Source organism: Colias eurytheme, chromosome 11, assembly GCF_061535395.1.
Source record: "Colias eurytheme isolate Ceu_HAF_F1 chromosome 11, ilColEury1 Martin Lab GWU primary, whole genome shotgun sequence".
NCBI classification, from domain to species: domain Eukaryota; kingdom Metazoa; phylum Arthropoda; class Insecta; order Lepidoptera; family Pieridae; genus Colias; species Colias eurytheme.
The window spans coordinates 7,058,741-7,079,987 of record NC_142990.1 but is presented as its reverse complement, the minus strand read 5'-3'; the positions used below and the strand labels follow the sequence as shown (position 1 = coordinate 7,079,987).

General features: G+C 31.4%; 1 protein-coding gene across 3 annotated transcripts in view; it reads left to right on the top strand.

Moving 5' to 3' along the window:
* Positions 1 to 21,247, top strand: part of dnc (phosphodiesterase dunce) — a 239,804-nt gene that overhangs the window by 79,672 nt on the left and 138,885 nt on the right. The window lies entirely within an intron of this gene.

The following is a 21,247-nucleotide window of genomic DNA, read 5'->3' as shown; positions in this document are numbered from 1 at the left end:
CAGTCTCCTTAGTTTACAAATATTTTATTCAAATAACTTCCAAATTAGAATACAGTGATAAAATATTATCTTTTAGCTTTGGCACAAGTTTCCAATAAAAAAAAAACAACAAAAAAGATCATCTAAGAATAAACAAAGAAACATCATGCATCCTTATAAAGTTGAGGTGTGATATATTTGTTTAGTCAAGTTATAAAACTAAACAATAATTTCACAGAAAAGTTTGAAAATAACATATAAATTCAATCGTCCCATCCAGGCTAACGCTGGTCCTTCAAGCTGATTCAATTCTGAGAATCTTGAAAGCAGCCTCTGCTCCCGTGGGAAACAACAACATTGTCCGATACTCGGCACATAATAGCTACCCTATTTGCTTTTAATATGAATATGTTAGAAACGTTCCTGAAGAATGATTTCGGAGTATTTGTTACTGCACTGTATTTTATATTGATCCATATTTTATAAGTTTGTGGTATGTAGCGTTCGTAAATAGATTCTTTTGAATTCTTATTACCTAGTTAATTTAAAAATCTCTTTATTCCTTAGTAGTTTCATTGTATAATAATAATTCAGTGTAATCTACACTCATAGGAATAATAGTTAAATGTAAAAGATTATGTAACGAATAAACTCTAAAGCTCGATAAAACTTATCGATTTAAAAAACTGTTTTACCATTTGAAAGCAAACATTTTATCAAGTAACAAAAGCTAACTTTTAGCTCGGGTCCACCTGGGCGAAACCGGGACAAACAACTATGTAGTTCAATATAAAGTTGAAAAGTTCAGTCAAGGAAATGTTTATCAATACTAGCGTGTTAATGCGTTCCCGATTTTGATCAAAATATACATTTGGTACGATCAACCATAAAGTGTAAGTAAATGAAATAAAAAACAATTTCCTTTCGCGTTCGGATGAAAGATAACAAATAAATCGAAGTAGAGTTTTATGATGTGTTATTTGGGATGCTGTTGAGAACAGTAAAACTGTCTGTATGTCGTTAATTTACTCTGTACTTTACGATTGATACAATCAGCTTTATTGCAAGCGATGAGAGATAATAAACAAATCCTTGGCTGATACTTGAAAAGTAACGTTTATTCCGCAGTTATAATTATTATTGGCTGTTTGTCTTTAATTAATAACTATGCCATTGCTTTGTGCATGTGTGTATTCTTTTGTTTAATATGTTTGCCCCGGCTTACGATTATGATTGCAATATTTACTGTTTATGGCAATGTAGGTATTAACCTTTTTGATGATAGATTTGATAGTTTATATTTAAACTTTAAATTTATTTTTTTATAGTAAATTAAGAGCAAGCGCGGATCCAGGGGGGGGGGTCACGGGGTCATGACCCCCCCCTGGGCTAGGTCCACGACCTAAGTGGACCACTAATTTAATATTAAATTTTTAAATTAACAAATTAATACTGTTCAATATGATGTTTTTATTGAATTTTGAGACATAAAAGTAATATAGAACAATGAAATCAATTACAAACGGTAACGGAAGAGAATATAACAAAAATTATAGAAAAAGTTTATTAGGGTCGACCTGTGGTCGTAATTTAAGGACAAATAACAGGTTTTTTGTTTTAAAAAAAAATTATAACTGCGGAATAAAGTGTAATGGTAAAGTTGTATGTAATTAATTTTTTTTCTACAACTTTTGCTGTTACACTTTTCACACAAAACCTCAAATATCGAAATATCCCAGTTCGTGGATAAAACATAAAATAGCAATTTTTTTTTCCAAATGAACACTATAAAATTCAGTCAAATTACAACAAAAAATCGGCCAAGTGCGCGTCGGACTCGTGCACCGAGGACTCCGAGCAAACATATTTTTTCATTATGTTGTATCTTACAATTTTGTTTAAAAGATTTTTTTCTTTATCTGTGCTTGTAAGTGCTTAAGTCGTTGCTTTTAACCAAATTTCAAGACTGTGTTCACGGGAAGTACCTTGTAGGTTTTGATTGATGATTCCCTTGCAAGTAGTTGCGAATTACAGAATATGCGGCTCTAATTGCTTTTTCTTCAGATTGCGTTGACATAGAATAAATAACAGATTTAAGTTATTATAGACCTGAGTTCTGGTGTGAATATCAATTAAATACATGTAGACGTTCATGAGTAAAGGGATTGTAAGTTTAAAATTATTTAAAAATATTATATATATATATATATATATATATATATATATATATATATATATATATATATATATATATATATATATATATATATATATATATATATATATATATATATATCTGTAATTGCTGAAATTTTTCGACACTCCCTAAGAAATCAAAACCTACAGGGTAGTTCCCGAGTACACAGAGTCATGAAATTTAGTACAATCAAACGTCTTATAACGCAGACTAGCTTACCGCCCGCGGCTTCGCCCGCTTTCTCTAAAACCTTATAAATTATATATTATTCCTCTTGAATCACTCTATCTTTAAAAAAACTGCATCGAAATTCGTTGCGTAGTTTTAAAGATTTAATCATACGTAGGGACATAGGCACAGAGACAACGACTTTGTTTACTAATTGCGAAAAGCATGAATTTTTCCTTAGATTATAATATAAAAAAAATATTTTAAAAAAATTTAGCTTACAACCCTGTTACTCATGAACGTTGACATGTATTAACTTGATATTCATACCAAAAACTCAAGTCTAAAATACCTTTACGCTATAATAAATCCAAACTTCTATGTCAACAAATCAGAAGATACAGCCGTAAATGCCGAAAAATTTAGCAAATTTCGACATTCGCAAGGGAATCAAAACTCAAAACCTACAGGGTACTTTCCGTAAACTCAGAATCTTGAAATTCGGTACAAAGCAACATCTTATAGTACAGATACAGGAATAATTGCAAAAAATATATATTTTTCAAGTTTGTCTGCCTGTGAAGACCCTTTTTCTCAGGAACGCGTGGAGGTATCAATCTGAAATTCATACCGAATACTCAAATCTACGGTTCCTTATAGCTGTGAAAAAATCAAACTTATAAGCCAACGCAATCAAAAGATACAGCCATTTATGCTGTAAATTATCAAAAATTTTGACATTATCGCAAGGGAATCAAAATCTATAGGTATTGTACTACTTCCTGTGAACACAGAGTTCTGAAATTTGGTTAAAAGCAATGTCAGCACAGATAAAGGAAAAATCGCAAAAAGCATTTTAATATTAAAACATATAAAAATGTTTGTACGGAACTCTTGGTTCGCCGATCCGACTCGCACTTGACCATTTTTTTTTAAATCTACGTATCAATTAAATTACCAAAATATAGCTTTTGAAAATTGACCACGTCTATGTGACCCCCCCCTGGCACTAAAGCTGGATCCGCCCTTGATTAAGAGAACACTATCTTACAGTAGCATTTGTAGTTTATAAGATTTTTTAACGTCATATTATATACGTGAAAAGTTAAGAAAGTTTAATTATTCCTTTAATTATTAATTGTTTTTAAATCAATTCAGTTTGTAAATACTTTATACAAACAAATTCCTTATTTAGTTAGTCTATAGTCAATGGAAATATAAATTTCAATTATCGTTAAGAGTTTGTTAAAACAAAGAAATGTCATTAGGAAGGGTTCTTAGCGCAAATAAATGTCTTGACTTCGGGTAGGTATAAAGTTGAAAACCTCTTTCACTAGTAGTCGAAAGAGCAGTCTAAAGTTATAGTAGGAGCTAAAGTTATATTCGCATTGGTTCACATTCACAATTTTTGCTGGGAAAAAGTTTCTTTATCATCATCCCGATTCTATTGTATCCTTCTTTACATTTTTCATTTTCGTTCTCTTGAAATATATCTTGAATATGAAATTGCAATGCAGAAATATGTGTACTGTAACGTGTTAACATGAGAATTGGAAACTTTTCAGGAAAAGAGTATTTTTGAAATAAAAATTCGTGTAATTATTTCGTTTTTTTACACGATATATCGTGGGTAAAAGATATATCCACGAAGGATTTTAAGTTTACATTAAAATCATTGGAATTTTAGTATTGCCTGTAGTTATATTGTTTACCAAAGATATTAGCACTTGTGTTTATCCATCCATCCATCCAGAAAGCCGTCTATATTTAAACATATATCTTCCATTAAGCTTGTGACAATTTTCGATCGTTGCCTGCGATTAGTCTCTATTAATGTCGCCTCAATGTAATAACATTATCTCTATCAATCTAAATTAATTAGATGTGAATTGATACTTACTGATTAAATATTCTTAAGAATATGCTGTCTGTATTTACCCCACTACAATTTACTTGGTCTAAATGAACTACAGTCTTATTGATTGATTCTACAAAATATGCATTTTAAGTTGTCATCTAAATATATCTAGATCTCCTGACTGACATAGTGATCTAGCACAACCCAAACCACTGGACGGATCGGGCTGAAATTTGGCATGCAGGTAGATATTAGGACTAGGCAACCGCTAAGAAATTATTTTGATTTGAGTTTGAGTTTGAGTTTGAGTTTTACAAACTATTGTCAACGATGAAATCTCTTCAATTCATAAAATATTCGAGCGACGGTTGTTGAGAAAATGGGTGGGCGGTGTCATAAAGGAGCATTATTGAAAATCGAAGAATAGAAGTTATGAGCCCTTTTGCAAGCCTCGGAAACGGTTGTTCGTTTGTGAAGTCCTTTGCGAGATATTCAGAAATTCAGGGATTTCTAATAGATAAGGAAATAAAAAGAATCACGCTGATAAATGAGATTCCTCGTTGTTCGTAAATTCAGTTAATAATGAATAGCATTTTAGATCACAATTATGTATAAGGTACTAGCAAATTTTTGAATTGTAACAAAAATTATTTGTTTGGTTAAAAATATAAATTTAACTTAAAAAGGCCTGATATTAATAAATCTAACGACCTGCTTCGTAAAGAAAAATTGTAACACGTCTTATCTGATGATATTTATTACTAAACTCAAATATGAAGTTTAAAATTTGTATCCATCGAATTATATCATACATAGCTCGTTCAGTGTGAGTATATTTGATACATATAGGTTCTACCCCGCTTTGCCAATTTACTGCAAATGTAAGCGCAGCACGATATTGGATATTGGATAATATTGTATTGACACTTTATACGTCTAATATAGGCGATACCCTGATCAATAAAGAGACGGAAAAAGGAACCGACTCTACCAAACATTTAACTTTAAGTCTTCTGTTCCTCTGCATTGATAATAATAATACCTATTATTATAATAAATTACACGCGAGGCCGGGTTAAATAAAGCGGAAATTTATATTTTTCGACAGCTTAATGTTTTGACAGGAAATAGTGACAACTATATTGACAACTATTCATCCACAAAAATATTAAATCAAAAGTTACGTCTAACATATATATTTTATATATATCTAATATTGGTATCTTTATTTATTTATTTTATTTATTAATACTTTATTGCTCTTGGAATTATTACAATAATTCTTAACCTAAGAATACATTTAAATAATTGGCGGTCTTATCGCTATAAGTATAGAGCAATTTCTTCCAGATAACCGGACTTACGGAGAGAAATTCAATTAGAGGAAAGGTGATCTTTGTTATTAATGTATAAAATTGTGCTACTTGTCTTTGTATTAATCATGAATTGCATTTGTTTTACAAGGATGTCAATTTCTGAATAAAATATCATCTGTGTTTTAAATTTCCCATTACATATCACTCGCATGTGAAGTGTTTACAAAAACGAAATGAAGTTTATCTTGTATCTACTATCTATGTTAAAGAAGACATTTTTGTATGCAGATTACAGATGCAAAAGTTTCAACATATCTTATACATTTGCGTATGTTTTGAAATGTTTATTTATATGATTTGTCACTACTGTTCTATTTTCAGAATAAACGTTTCAAGAGAAGCTCGTACGTATTTCAATAATATGTAATATCATTTTACTCATATAACAAGACTGAAACTATTCGATGTCCAGTTCATTCTTGTTAATAAACCACGATAAAATGATGTCGAATTATGAAAGAGTTCCTAGGAAAGGACAATAAGTCCCGGGCGAAATAATTTCCTAACAATATTCAAGTTTGGTAGTAATTGGGAAATTACGCGGCCATGCTTATGTTCGGTCTTCTAGTTTATGGTAGACGCTTAATTTCGTTACAATATCGCGAAGTAAATGTAAATCGCAAATAATTTCTGGGAAACACAAAACATCGCTGTTGTCTTTTGTTTCTTTTCTTTGAGATGTAATAAAGTCTCAGTGATAAATTACTATTTTCAGTGAAGTTCATGTTTGTTTAGTTTAAATATGAATTTTGTATATAGGTAGATAATTCTTTAAGGATCTTTGTAACAGGCTAAATTTAAAAATCAAATCATTCTCTAGAAGTCTAGACCAATGCTTTTCATTTAAATGATAGAAACAAGTTCATTAACATTGTTACCATATGTTTAAGTTTCTATCCTAAATATACTCAGCTTAATAAATACAATATATTTAAATATAATGTAACAGATTTAAGATTTGTAAACAAACTACGAAGACATGGCACGTGCAAGTCCAATTATTGGAATCCATGAGATTTTAAAGTATGTAACTACGCGATGCTTCGTACTGCGTACATATGGCGCTTCTTACAAAGATATAGTTTTAGTGGAAATAACTTAATGGGATTAACGAGTTTAAACAAGCTGTGAACTCAAATTGCGCGTCTTAAATTACATAAGAAAATTACAGACCCTTGTTAATTTGGCGTGCTCCATTGGCCTTTATAATTAAAATATTATCAGCTCGCGAATTAATAATTCCTAAAGTAATTAGAAGTTTATAGGGTAAGGAAGAAAGTTATAAACATTTCGAATATAAAATAAAGTGAGGCCAATTAACATAAAAAATACGAAATTTGTTAATTCAATCAGACTTTTTAAGACTTTTTTTATAATCTTCATTCCCTTAATTGTGAAATTTATTTGAAAGCCCTTCATCCCTTAAAAACGCTGTAAAGGAAAGTAACAATTTATTAAAATATTATTGTCTCTAAATAAAATTACCAGAATCAAAGTTCATTACTACTTCCACGTTTTCATTTCAAAAGAGGTGCATCTAGAAACGTAATTCTCGAGAAATGTGGAAAAGAGCCAAGCAATTAAATAGTAAAACCGCACGCGACCGTCTCCAGTACTCGCTTCAGGAAACCAAATATCTTGCATTAAGACAGCATTTTCGTCACTATGATTTTAAAAGACTGTTCAAACAATAATTGATATGTTCCTATATGATTTGTGAAGATGGAAACGGTACAAGAGCTTTCTGGATATACGTATGATTATTTTCTTACCTCGTTGCTGAATCATAGAATTGAAGAAATTTCCTACTTAGAAGGAGAATGTAGAAACGGCAAAACTATATTGGGAACGAGTACAAGTAGGTAAGCGATTGAAGAAATAGCTTCGTAATTGTGGCCGATGTTGAAAAATGTCAGAAGAATTTTATTAATTTTATGCTATTTTAAACGAATAACGTTGGGTATTTAATACTTTGTCTTGCTCGAACCTTATCTCATGTTTGTATTTGACCCATTGAGTTTATGAATGTTTATAAATATCTCTTATAAATATTTGTTTGTACATAAGATAGGAAAATACACAAAACTATTCATAAGGATTAAAGACTCATCAGTAATATACCTGCAATATGCATCAGTAAACGAGCATTTTTCTATTTAAATATAGACATGTCGTGGTCATATCGTAGATTTGCTCATTTCATGATATGATCGATCATTTCGTGAAATGGTCGCATTTCATGAAATGCTCGAATGTCTATTGGCCACATCATGATGTGGTTTGGGCAGATCAATGATAAGAAATCGTTTCTCGATATGGCCCACTAAACGCGCGGTTTTTTCATGAAATGATCAAAATTATTTGATCATATCGTAAAATAGTTACATTAATTATTGGTAGAGGCGCTGCAAGCGCTGTGTTTATGTGATAAGATGGCGGCCGCCGCGCTGGCGAAAATTTAATTATTAGCAGTTTAAAACTTCATAGTTCATTTTATTACAATATGAAGAAAGTCATAGCAAATAATTTACGACGAAGAGGTTCGAGTACTATGGAAAATGCGGATATCTTATATTGAGGAAAAAATGCGTCTAAAATCGTTTACATAAATATATTTATATATCCTATGTTATTATAATTGTTCCTTTTTTAAAAAGCGATTCGCTTCTGGCACTCGCCGGCCGCTACCGCGGCACGCTCGCTTTGCTCGCTCGGCTCGTGCGTTCTTTATTAAAGTCTAACCTAACCTAACCTAAATGTTTTCTATTGCAAAAACCATTCGCTTCTGGCATTCGCCGGCCACTGCCGTGGCACTAACTTATATGACAATAAACAAGTTCTAAAAATATTCAGAATTTTTTAATGTTTTATGGACTTTATATATTTTATACGATCTGGCCAAATGTGGATGACCATATCGTGAAACGTTGACGATTTAACGATCTGACCAAACCATGTTGGCCATTTCATGAAATGCGACCATTTCGTGAAATGGCCACTCATATCATGAAATGATCAAATCTACGATATGACCACGACAGACATACAGCTACGGGGTGATTTTCAAATGGGCGTGGTAAGCGAAATGCGAAAATAAAACGAGTAGGTACCTATTGAGTTCAATAATTCTATTACTTATATAGTTTTAGTTTTCATCAAAATTATTGCCCTCGTGACTCCTATCAGCGTTTTTCGATATTCATGATAGTTTCGAATTCCGCCTACCACGCCCAGTTGAAAACTTCATTTTGTATTAAAGAAATATTACCTATTCGTGTAAGTTCAGTAACTCTTTCACGTACATTTTTGTTGTAATATAATACTCGCCAAACCTGTGTGTGACGTAATTCATACATGACTTTGATCGTAATTTGTTTCACAGTCAATTTGACAAAGTACAGAAGCGTTTACAAAATTAAACCGAGAGACGTAGGTAAAACTGAACTTTGTTTTAAAATTGCTCCTTTGATTTCCATAACAGCTGTAGTTAAGCTACTTATTTATTTTTGCATAACTGGCAGCCAATCATACTAGGATGAAACTGGTGCCAAAAACTTGCCAGCTGCTGTTTTGCATTCGAAAAATTGCTTATTAGGTATTTACCTAATAATGAATGCAAAACAAATGTTTTACTTAAATATACATTCAACATAAACTAATATTATGAAGGAAGTTCACAGATAATTAGAAGAACAATTCATCTTATTTACACTATTTCAATATAGTTTCTGTTACAAGCATTTATTTACTTGAACTTGTAAAGACAAAGACTTTTTACTCTTTTAAAGAACATAAATCATTCTACAGAATTTTTAAGATGGGAAACAAATGGATCTAAATGAAGCCGGGTCATGTCTTAATATTGCATTTCTTTTCAAATGAACAACAAAACAAACAATTTATAAGTACATAAATTGAAAAGAAATCATTGCTTGGATTCAGGCCAGACAAATCAATTACTTAGCCGGCGATCTGAGCATCTGTGTGGCGAGACTTTGTTTATTTCCTACTTTATCTACATTTTAGAGATTTTATTTTTTAAAATAGTTTCAGGTTAATGTAACGCAAACATCGTTAAAATACCTATCATGCCTAAATGCAACCAAGAACATAAGAAAAAAGATATTCAATAAACAAATAACCCGTAGGAAATTTACAATATAACAGTGATAACACGAAGCTTGTTAGATCATTTTATATGCTAACGTGAATCTGACACTTCGTAAGAATGCTACAATCAAATTATGAACAAAGTAAAAGATCTATGATAATTCTTAAATAAGAGGTCCAAAGCACAACGAAAATGTAACATACAACGTATAGCTATGTCACTACAAACGTTAAAATTTTGTGCAAGGGTCCGAGGTGGCCGTTGTTACATCACAGGCGGTCGATACACCAGCGCAGGCACCCTCCTCATTCGAGGACAGAATCCAACTTTGCAATACTTTGTTTTACAATTCCAATAAATAACGTTTTTAATGCTTTGTAATTAATGTGCTTGGGAAATCATGGGGTACTCCAATTATGGCACAAACTGTGAAAGTAACACCTAACAAAATTTATGCCCAACAATTAAGGGAATTAAGGGAAATCATTTTCGAAATTAACTTAACTGGTTTAATGGCGTGAGAAAGAAAAATAAATTTTAATAATTTATTTTATGAATGCGTTGATCGTAAAAATATTCATAAAATCGTAAAGGGTTGGAATATAAAATAATTTGGAAAATCCAAAAGTGCACGCCTCATAATTTTTTTTTAATAAATATTTATTAATTATTATTTTTGTTTATTTAATAACAATTAAACCACATCGAATCAGACCCTGAAAAATGAAAGGGTTCTATTCCTGAGCATACTCAAGCGTAAGAGAAAAAAAAAGACTCGATTAGTAAAGTATTTCGGTCGCTATCGTGTTAACAAGAAAAAGGATCCGCACATACAGACACACGGACGTCCAAGACAGAACTTTTTTAAACTGTTTATTAACTAGTTTAAATAACAAAAATGACATCAAAAATATCATGAACGTTAAAAATAGTGTTTTTTCTTAATATGTGTGTGTATGTATTATCTTACAAGTGCAATGTATGATACATAAAGACATTTTAAGTTTGAAAAATCAGATGTTTTGCGCGAAGTGACAGTAGTACCCACCTCAACGCTTCGCTTATGAGGCGTGCAATTGTACATTGAAAATTGATGATTTATGAGCTATGACGCAATCTTGAATAACATAAATGCAACTTTGAATTTCAAATTTGGGTCCGAATTTGATTCCAACTCCCAAGAGCAATATTAAAAGAACCACAGCTAACACAGTTTCAGAACTTCGTACAATTTGAGAATTTCTGTTTATGCTGGCATTTACCGTAATAAACCTTCTAAATTACTGACTTATTGCTAATCCTAGTAATATTTTTAAAGCGAAAGTTGTGAGGATTGATGTTTGGTACTTAATCACGCAAATACTACTTCAACCTTTTTTTATTCTAAAAGGGTTTGTAAAGCAAATTAGCTACGTAATAATGTACGGACCAACGCAACGTACGGACATTAGGTAAAAATTTGTAGGTATTAGGTAAAATTCGGTAGAAAATCAGAATACATTATTATAATATGTATGTATAAGCTGATTCTTTTAGATAAGCGGATATCGCTTTGTCTTCTATTTGTTTTGAATTTAAAACGTTGCACTTCTTAATTATTCGTGTAAAGACTATATCGGTTATTTTGGATAAATGGTTGGCTAACGTAACCGCTTTATATAATAATATCAAACAGATAGAGAGATATAATTTAAATAGTTGGAACGGAACGTAAAATTTCAGTTAGATTAATATGCACTCGTCAGCGTAACCACGGCGTAACCACAAAAATCCAATAAGGCTTTTTCAATTTTGAAACGAACAATCGACAAACAAAGGGTTTCATTGTGATAGGAAAAAGTTGACACTAACGTAGAGATTTCACACTAAAAGTAATCCTGTGACTAAAAATAACAATTTAATATAACGCTTGCAATAATCTGTAAAACGTATTTTATAAAGTACTCAGAAAAAATCAATATAAATAAGTACCTAATTATAAGAAATAATGTATACAGGGTGTCCCACTATTGGTATACTAAGCGCGAAGGGACTTGTAGTTTTACATACACTGATCACGTAAAAAATACTTAAACAACAAAATTACGTCAAAATTTTTTTGCTAAATTTTTCTTGAAAATCCATGTTTTCTTTTCTAACTTCGCGCAGCCGGCATATACCGCTTTTCTAATATGAGCATTTCGTCTATGAAAATATAATCTTAAACGATAGCACACGTGCTGGTGGCAAAGTTGGGCGGGTTGCTTGTTATGGGTATACACATAAAGTTTTAAGAATTCATATATTTGAAAAAAAAAATGCATCTGGAATTTTATAAGTATTTTTTACGTACTCAGCGTATGCAAAACTATAACCTCCTTTGAGCTTAGTATACCAACAGTGGGACACCCTGTATAATAGATATGGTGTTTATTTGATAAATCTATACCACTCTATGCTCTACTACGACTATTTTCCTTCCTGAAATAATGACTGACGATTGACCCGTAACCTGTTTGCGTGTTTATATTCTTATTTTTTATGTTTCTGTCTACATTATTTTTTATATGTGCCTATTAACATAATTATGGTATGTGTAAGAAAACACTTATAATTTAGACATTAAATATTTAAAAGAAAGTTTAAATGTACATTAAAACATAACCGTTTCTTTCGACATGTTTTTTATAATAAAATGTACTTCAATCAAGATAAAACAAACACATTTAATTGATATTCGTTGAAATCTCCCTTGGCTCCGTGCATGCTATCACGCAAACTGGACTGACTAGTCATTACTTAAGAGATGAAGGTAACCTGTATGTAACAAGTTAACATTATTAGCAATTTAAATCAATATCTTAATTAGTTTCGTTTGCTACAACCATTCCTATAGGTGGAAGATTTTTTTACGAATAATAAGTATATAATTTTGTAATATATTTACTTTTTAATAAAAGAAAAATAAAGTACCAAAATTGTGTACGTAACTTGAAGGAATGAATTAGTATGTACTAATTAAACCCAAATTTCAAGAAATTAAAAAAGGAAAGCAGTTACGAACCAACACTGCAAATATAACAGTTTCCTATTAAAAGTTCTGAAAATTCATCGCTTACTTTTTGTCACCAATCCAACGGTTTAGGTATGAAACGTGGAACCGTCCTCCGCCTATCTGTATGGACTTAATAGATTACCGATAAATCCGGAAAAGTTGCCTTTCAACATCACATGATTTTACAGTTTTCACCACTTATCTTACTTTAAGTCATTTATGTTCTGTGATTTAACCGTGTTTTGTATGTAATAAGGACTTATATTTTGACGATAGAAATTTTATTTTCTCTCTTCCTTTTTAACATTTAACATTAGATACTGTGTTAATTATCTATAAAAGCATTTATGTATTTAAAAATATTTATTATCTGTATGTATGGGATCAGATCGTGCCGTATGTGAAAATTCTCCTGAAATATTTATTTATTACTAATTTAAATATGTGAATATTTTCCGGAATTTTCTGAAGGGTACTTACAGTATAATATTTCTGTATATTAATATACGGTTTATGAGAATGAGTAAGAGTGAAATGGGTAGACATATTTCATTTTTGGACAATCTTTGTAAAAGTAATATACAGCCGTATTAATATTGTAAATAATTTATTATAGTCAGTTCATATTATACCTAGATACTTTTGTTCAAATGTGACAAGTTCTTATATATTTTTCTTGTTTCAGGTAAGTAAAGAGTTTCACCGAAGAAGCGTTTCCAGCAATAAAACGCGAAGAAACAAACAACGGAGTTTCATTATATCTTTAAAGTTTCGGTATGAGTATTAAATATAATTATTTCCATAGTTTCTGTTTATTATGTTACAAGTAATTTGACTTGATATTGACTAGATTTTCCTAACCATTCCCTGAATGCTTAAAAGTTAGAGAGATATTTGAGTTGAAACTATGTACCTAGATATATTTTAACCGAAGCTTGCAATAAAAAGAACCTTTATCATTTCGGCAGTCAAAAGCGCTTTCAACTGGCAAAGAGATCCAGCTGTTACTATGTTTCTCTAGATTCCTCGCATTCTCCAAAAGGACATGTTTAGTATTGATTAGAGTACGTTTTATTTGACAATTTGTCAACGTCACGAGCAAAATGTTTATTTAGATTTTAGGTTATTAATCAACGGGGCTCACTGAAGTGGAAATAAATTATGCGATGTTGGTAAAGAATTGCCATTTGTATTAAACTCATTCGGTCTTGTATTCGTTATTATATCACCATCTTATATTTTCTGTTAGGTGCGCGCATTGAATATGAAAAACTATATTTTATGTAATGAATATAAATGAATATGTTTCAGACGGCGAGGTAGTAAATTGAAACAATGTAAATATCATGAGAACGACAGAAACATTTACTATTGAAACGCAGTCCAGTAATAATTAGAGCCACATACAGAAATACAGAAGAAAGACAGAGAAATTTCCCTAAAGGCCGCAGTTGTCACGGGTGAAGCTCGGCAACCGGGTCTGAATAATAACATACTATCATAATATTATTATCTAATCTGTGGTTTAGGTAGCATTTACGCACTGAAAACTAATGTGGAATATCCGTGACACTAGTATGGGTAACCCTTTCTCATAAATTATATACAACTAGCGACCCGCCCCGGCTTCGCACGGGTGTTATGCTGATACTAAATACAGTGGTACAGAAAAACTGTGAACGTTGTATTGTATATAAAAAAAAAAATAGCGGCCCGCTCCGGCTTCGCACGGCTATAAAATAGATAGCCGGGCGAACGGCCTGTACCGCCGCAAACGCTACGTCCCGCAATTTTTAAATCTGTAATATCTTCGAAAATATTCACTTAAATCATACGGTGTAAAGGGCCATATAGATCTATATTAAATGAACAATATATTGAAGGTATTTAATTAGTTAAGGATTAATGCTGTATTGGTTAAAATCGCATCGAAAATTAGCCATTATTTGACGTAAAAATTAAATGACAAAAAAAAGTTATTGTGGGTTATCCATAAGAGATAGACATATACCATCGCGGACTTTTCTGTAGACCTTTTCAATGTGCATAATACTTAGTACATTATTTTGATAAAACTCGTAGGGTTCAGCCTGCGTTTGCAATGTAAGCGAAAAAAATGTAATTTTTTACGACATCACATTAGAAACCTCAAAAATAACAGTACTTCTCCACTATTTAATGCATGTTATTATACATATAAACCTTCCTCTTGAATCATTCTATCTATTAAAAAAAACCGCATCAAAATCCGTTGCGTACTTTCAAAGATTTAAGCGTACAAAGGGACATAGGGACATAGGGACATAGGGACAGGGAAAGCGACTTTGTTTTATACTATGTAGTGATTTTAGTATAGGTACATTATTTACATTGTATGGGATATTAAGTTTTCCTTACAGTTGTAATTTGCGTTGCTGACAGAATTTATAAATTGTTATGGAGATGAAAATGTACTGATATTTTTAAAGGTTTAATATCGAAATTCATAAAACTATACCTAAAACCTTTCTCGGTGCCTGCATTTAGCGTTTATAAGCAATCGGAGCAGTTTCCGGGCGTAGCGTCGGAGGTGGCAGTTCTATTGAAATACTTCGCGCCTCTAAATTATTAAATAGCAAACAGGAGGCAGATTTATTTTAAAGATTTATATATTATTTATATTTTATATTTATATTTATATATTTAATTTTTGTACCTCACTAATTTGTACCAAATTTCCTATATTGTTTTGTACAATGAAGTGTTATAAATAAATAATAAATAAATAAATCACACCGATCGTGAAAATGCATGTGAAATTGAATTATTCAACAATAACATTGATGGAATCACTACGAAGTTGTTTCTTCCCTCTACAAACGCGAACGTTACAAATGTGGATTTCTAAGATACATTACAATCAAATTACAATAAATACAAATCTAAGGATAATGGTAGTTCAATTCTAAAAAATACAGTAATTGTTTTTCAATATAGTTTTGTCGAACGTAGATAACAATATACTTGAAAATACAAAACATAATAAACACAAAAACATAATACGCACTTAGATTGCCGTCGAGCCGTTATCGCCCCATTGTGTTAAATATGACTGTTTATCAGTCCGTGTTGCGATAGCTATAATAGACGCGTTAAAACAATGAAGAATATCCCGGCATTCGTTCGCGAAGGGAAAGGTCTTGCGATAGGTCATGTCGCAAGGGAGACGAAGGAGTGACGGTCGGCGATCAAGTGGCGGTCAGGGCAAAGTAAGTCTATTAACGCACGGGGGATGATCCAGGTCGATGCGCTCCCTCGTCAGCGAGGCGAAGCGTCGCCTCAGTCTCAGCTCCGCTCCAGTCGAGTGGATCTGCGCTCGCTTTGCTTTGCGCCTCGCTCGCGGTCCGCAACGCTCCACGGCTCGTGGCTCGTACCCACGGTGGCACAGTACTCTCTTAACCGCGAGTGAGCGCGCTGCCTCCCGCGGCGCGCCCTCCGCTCACCGTAGGAGGCACATGGCAGCGAAATGTTTCACAGTTCATACGCTTCCCGATAACGTCCGATTAACAATTAGTACCACGAATATCACGCGCGGTTCCGCTGCGTGCCGTTGAGCGAAAAATATTATATTAATGTGGTTAAGTTTCGAGTGTCTAGAATGTAAATGGAATGTGTTGTTTAAATGCAACCTTGAGATTGTGATATATATTTTTTTTTGCATTTTGTTAGGGTCATTGTTCGCATAGCCGGTAATTATACTGACCGCGTGTTGTGTGTGGCATTCTCCTTTTTTGTCGCAAATGAAGAAGAGAATAACTAAGTTTAATGATTATAATTGGACGTATCCTAATATAGCAGCGCCGATAACTAATTGACTGTAAATGTGCGACATTAATTTGTTTGTGTCTTCAATCCGGTTTTTTTAGTTTACGAATCAAATAGCTCCGACCTTGGTGGTAAGAATAGAAACAAAGTATGGGTACATATATTACAACTTAATTATAATTGAATATATCATTAGCTAAATACGACATGAATGATGATGCAATTAATTATAATGATATTAACATTATTGGAAACAAATATGTATGCGTTATATCGATACCTAATATCCTTTAATTACTAATATCTAGATATCACACTATACCTAGGCACATTATCTTTTTATCAGTTGTCTATAATATATAAGTAGGTATATAATATATTATAAGTGTTTAATGGTTAATATTGCATTTAACTAAATTGCATAAGAGTTTCATACATAAAATATTTGAGAATCATATCTAAGACAAACAGCAAAGGGTTTTGCTTAAGCTGCAGATAGAAATGTTTATTTAATCAATACGGCTGTTTTACCTACAATCTACGCTAATTACATTAAACAACACATTATTCTTGAAAATTTTATTTGGAAAGTGCATTATAGCATAATTTTATAATTCAATAGGAGTGTTTTAAAGAAGTTGAAAAATAACTAATAATAATGAAAAAAAAAATATCGGTCGAATTGAGAACCTCCTACGTTTTTAGAAATTGGTTAAAAATATTATGGTTAAATAATATATTAGGTATTTAAAGTAGGTATGTGCCTAATAATTTCGATTCCGTTGCATATTCCATACATTTCGTTTTTACTTACAAAAGAACTTCATATCATAACATTAAACCTTTTTATGTAACATCATTCAGCCTTCTCAATATGTATAGAAAAAATGTTCCATTTTGGCAATTCCCAAATAAAATTCGCATGAGAATGTTTGATCTAAGGTTATCATTCAAACAAGCCACATTAAGCATTGTAAAAGCTAATGTTTTTATTAGGGATGTAACGATACATGATTTTGCCGATACGATACCGATACCGATATTTGTAGTAATGTATCGGCGATACCGATACCGATACCGATATCGATGGCTTGGTAGAAAAATAAATAGTGAATTATGCATAAAAAGTTACCAACATTTAACAGAGACAACTGTTAATCGTATTCTTTTAAATAAAAATGCCAAATAAAAAAACAAAAAAACCATTTATTTTAGTATTATTATTTTACGAAGTCAGTTAAACTTTAAGTAATACACATACAATCAGTACCTAATAAAAGTTTACTATAATGGTAGAGTTTTTTCAAAAAACAAAGTGCGCACGCGCGGGCGGCCTCCCGCATCGTTCATTGGGCGCGGATTTTTGAATTATTTGATATCAAAAAAATTGGTTGTTTGTAAAGTAGGTTTACGATCGAGATGTTTACGTGATAACATAATGCAATGGCAGCGCTCGAGATGAAGCGGGAGATCGGTCCGTCTCTCTCTCGTTATACCTGCGATCGCGCTCGTGAGGTTTTGGTGTGACACAAGTTTATGAACATGTCACCCGACTAAAACGATTTTAAAAACGTTATCACGTTAAAAATTAAAAAAATTCAAAATTATTGCACGCCTCATAAGCGAAGCGTTGAGGTGGGTACTGGGTACTACTGTCACTTCGCGCAAAACATCTGATTTTTCAAACTTAAAATGTCTTTATGTATCATACATTGCACTTGTAAGATAATACATACACACACATATTAAGAACTATTTTTAACGTTCATGATATTTTTGATGTCATTTTTGTTATTTAAACTAGTTAAAAAACAGTTTAAAAAAGTTCTGTCTTGGACGTCCGTGTGTCTGTATGTGCGGAGGATTTTCTTGTTAACACGATAGCGACCGAAATACTTTACTAATCGAGTCTTTTTTTTCTCTTACGCTTGAGTATGCTCAGGAATAGAACCCTTTCATTTTTCAGGGTCTGATTCGATGTGGTTTAATTGTTATTAAATAAACAAAAATAATAATTAATAAATAATTATTAAAAAAAAATTATGAGGCGTGCACTTTTGGATTTTCCAAACTATTTATTTCTTTCCTTTACATAAACAAATTTGTGATTGGAACACTCCTAGTAAGCAAATAAAATGCTTGTGTCAGGAGGTTCCGCTCTTCCTTAACACTATTACAGAAACAGAAATAAAACAATATGAATGAATACAATGCAAAAACATAAAAGAAAAGAAAGAATTTAATAAAAAAATATCGGTATCGGTTGATTTATTATCGGCGATACCGATATATCGGCTTGCCGATATATCGGCCGATATATCGGTATCGGTATCGGTATCGTTACATCCCTAGTTTTTATCGTGACAGCTGTACTTTATAAAAGGTTCGTCGACTTTTTAGTGGCCTTTGGAGTCTCGTCACGATTTTCTCTCAACGATATGTTTATGGTTCTTCTAGTAACGAGCAGCTTTTCTCCCGCTAGGAAATTTGCATTGGTAATGAGCATGGAATTTGCCATAACATTAAACTAATATTTACGTTTTAAGTTTTAACTAAACATCTGAATATTTAAATTGTTCTATTCATTTTATTACTTGTGCACGTGTAATATTCATGACTTGAAAGAATACAGAAATATCATAGTTACTAGGTATCAATACAAAGTGATGTTTATAAAATTCAATTACTTATAGTTAATTACATATTTTATAACCATAGTTTGTCTTCTTAGTAATTACAATGAGTGAACGTCTAAGTAATTTAATTTCAACTCTATCAATATTTTGGTAAACAGTATCTACATAATTTCAAGTTGTTTACTAATATTATGAACGTAAACATCTAACTTCATTAAAATTATTTCGATTGTTAAGAAAATGTTACTTTATAGTCACGTTTAGTTTTATACTCGAACATAAATTTTCGTCAAGAAATGGCTAACGGGTAATCAAGTCATAATATCATTATATCCAATTTTGTCATAAAACTATAATTTGTCTCATATAATAATAATCACCCGCCATTGTTTTTATAATTTCACACTATGTTACGTTTATTATAATCATTCTATTTTTCTTTGAATTAACGACCTTACTATGTTGTTAATAGCGTTTTATTTTAGTTATAAAATCCTAATTAAAATCGCAGACAATGCTTTATGAAAGTCATGCCAATTAGGTACTTCTCGCTTCCGTTTGTAAACATACTATTTAACGTGTTCAAAGTTTTTAAAATAAATATCTTTTATTCATTGAGAATAAACTTTGAAGTCTATTGGAAAAAAAATGTAAAGTAAAAATATTTTTTATTACTGGGTACCACTACTTTTTGAGGAAGAAAATATAACCTAATATGTAGTAGGTATGTGGATAATCTTTACATTTATTAAATCCAAAAATGTATTTCAATAAAATTTTTTAGTATTTTAAAATATTGCATCAAAATGCAATATTTTAATCTTTTATACCCACAGTGAAAGAAATTACATGAAATGTTCTCATGTATGTATGAAGCGCGATTTTGAACTTTGAGCATGTTGTATTTTTTTCCCAAAAAAGAATTTATTATCAAACTAACTATAGTACCTACTTAAGAGGTAGGTAAAATTTAATTTTAACAGAAATTATTATTAGTTACTCTTGTTTTATGTGACAGAATATTTAACGACTTATGTACAAGGTTTCTGTAAAATTCACTTAGTTTAATGTGTTATACGTTTGTATTACATTTTACTAGGTAGGTAATAAAATTATAACAGTTTGTTAGAAATTTATCGATTTCTATTGCTGGGAATTTTTAAACAAAATAATGTAATTAAAAATTTACATCATTATACAATACAATACAATATTCAAAATAAAAAAATAAAAATAAAAATATATGTGTATTCATAAGAACTAACAGCGACAGTATATGTCCAATCAAGGGATTATGTGAGAAAATAAATCAAGAATGAGTTTTCTCGGAAGTGCTTTTGGCACTGGCTCCTTAATTTTGTAGCTAATGACCATTTGCTATTGAAAGTTTGTCTTGTTATTACTTACTTAGGCTTCAAGGACTTTTCTATGTTTTTATTTAATAAATAACCGGGAATAGACTACATTTTGTTTTACTTTTCCTTTAAAAGGACAGGAAAATGAAGTATAAAGTCAATTTAGTAGTTTGACAGTTGAAGTTCTTGTACAAAATCACATACCTACATGAAGTTAGCTAACTATGATATTTACCTGTAAAATCGAAACTGAATGGAAAGTATTTAATATTCATAAATCGCAGTGAAATAGTTTTTTAATCATTTGTCATGTCCTCAACAAGAGCGAATATTTTTTTCCAAATTAGGTACCTATCTGTTTAATCATTGACCACATAGGTAGGATATACATTTCATGAAATCACTCGAATGTACAAGTACATGCTGACCAAATTTTATGCAATTAGGTAGCTACAGAGGTTTCGACTGGGCATTGATTAATCAGCCAGCCAGGATATACCTACACGTTGTTTCCTATTTACACAATCAGTTTGTATATTAATTTTGTGTGGAATTTAGTCAGTCTATGAAATTAAAAGAACATAGTCTAGTAATTATTAAACCTCTTCTAGTCTAGTTATTTTATTTTATGAATGTTTCATTTTTAATACGTCGTAAAATTACATTTTAAATACTTCGCACTGGTCACACTTGATAAATGTATAAATAAACTGACAAATAGAAAAAGTA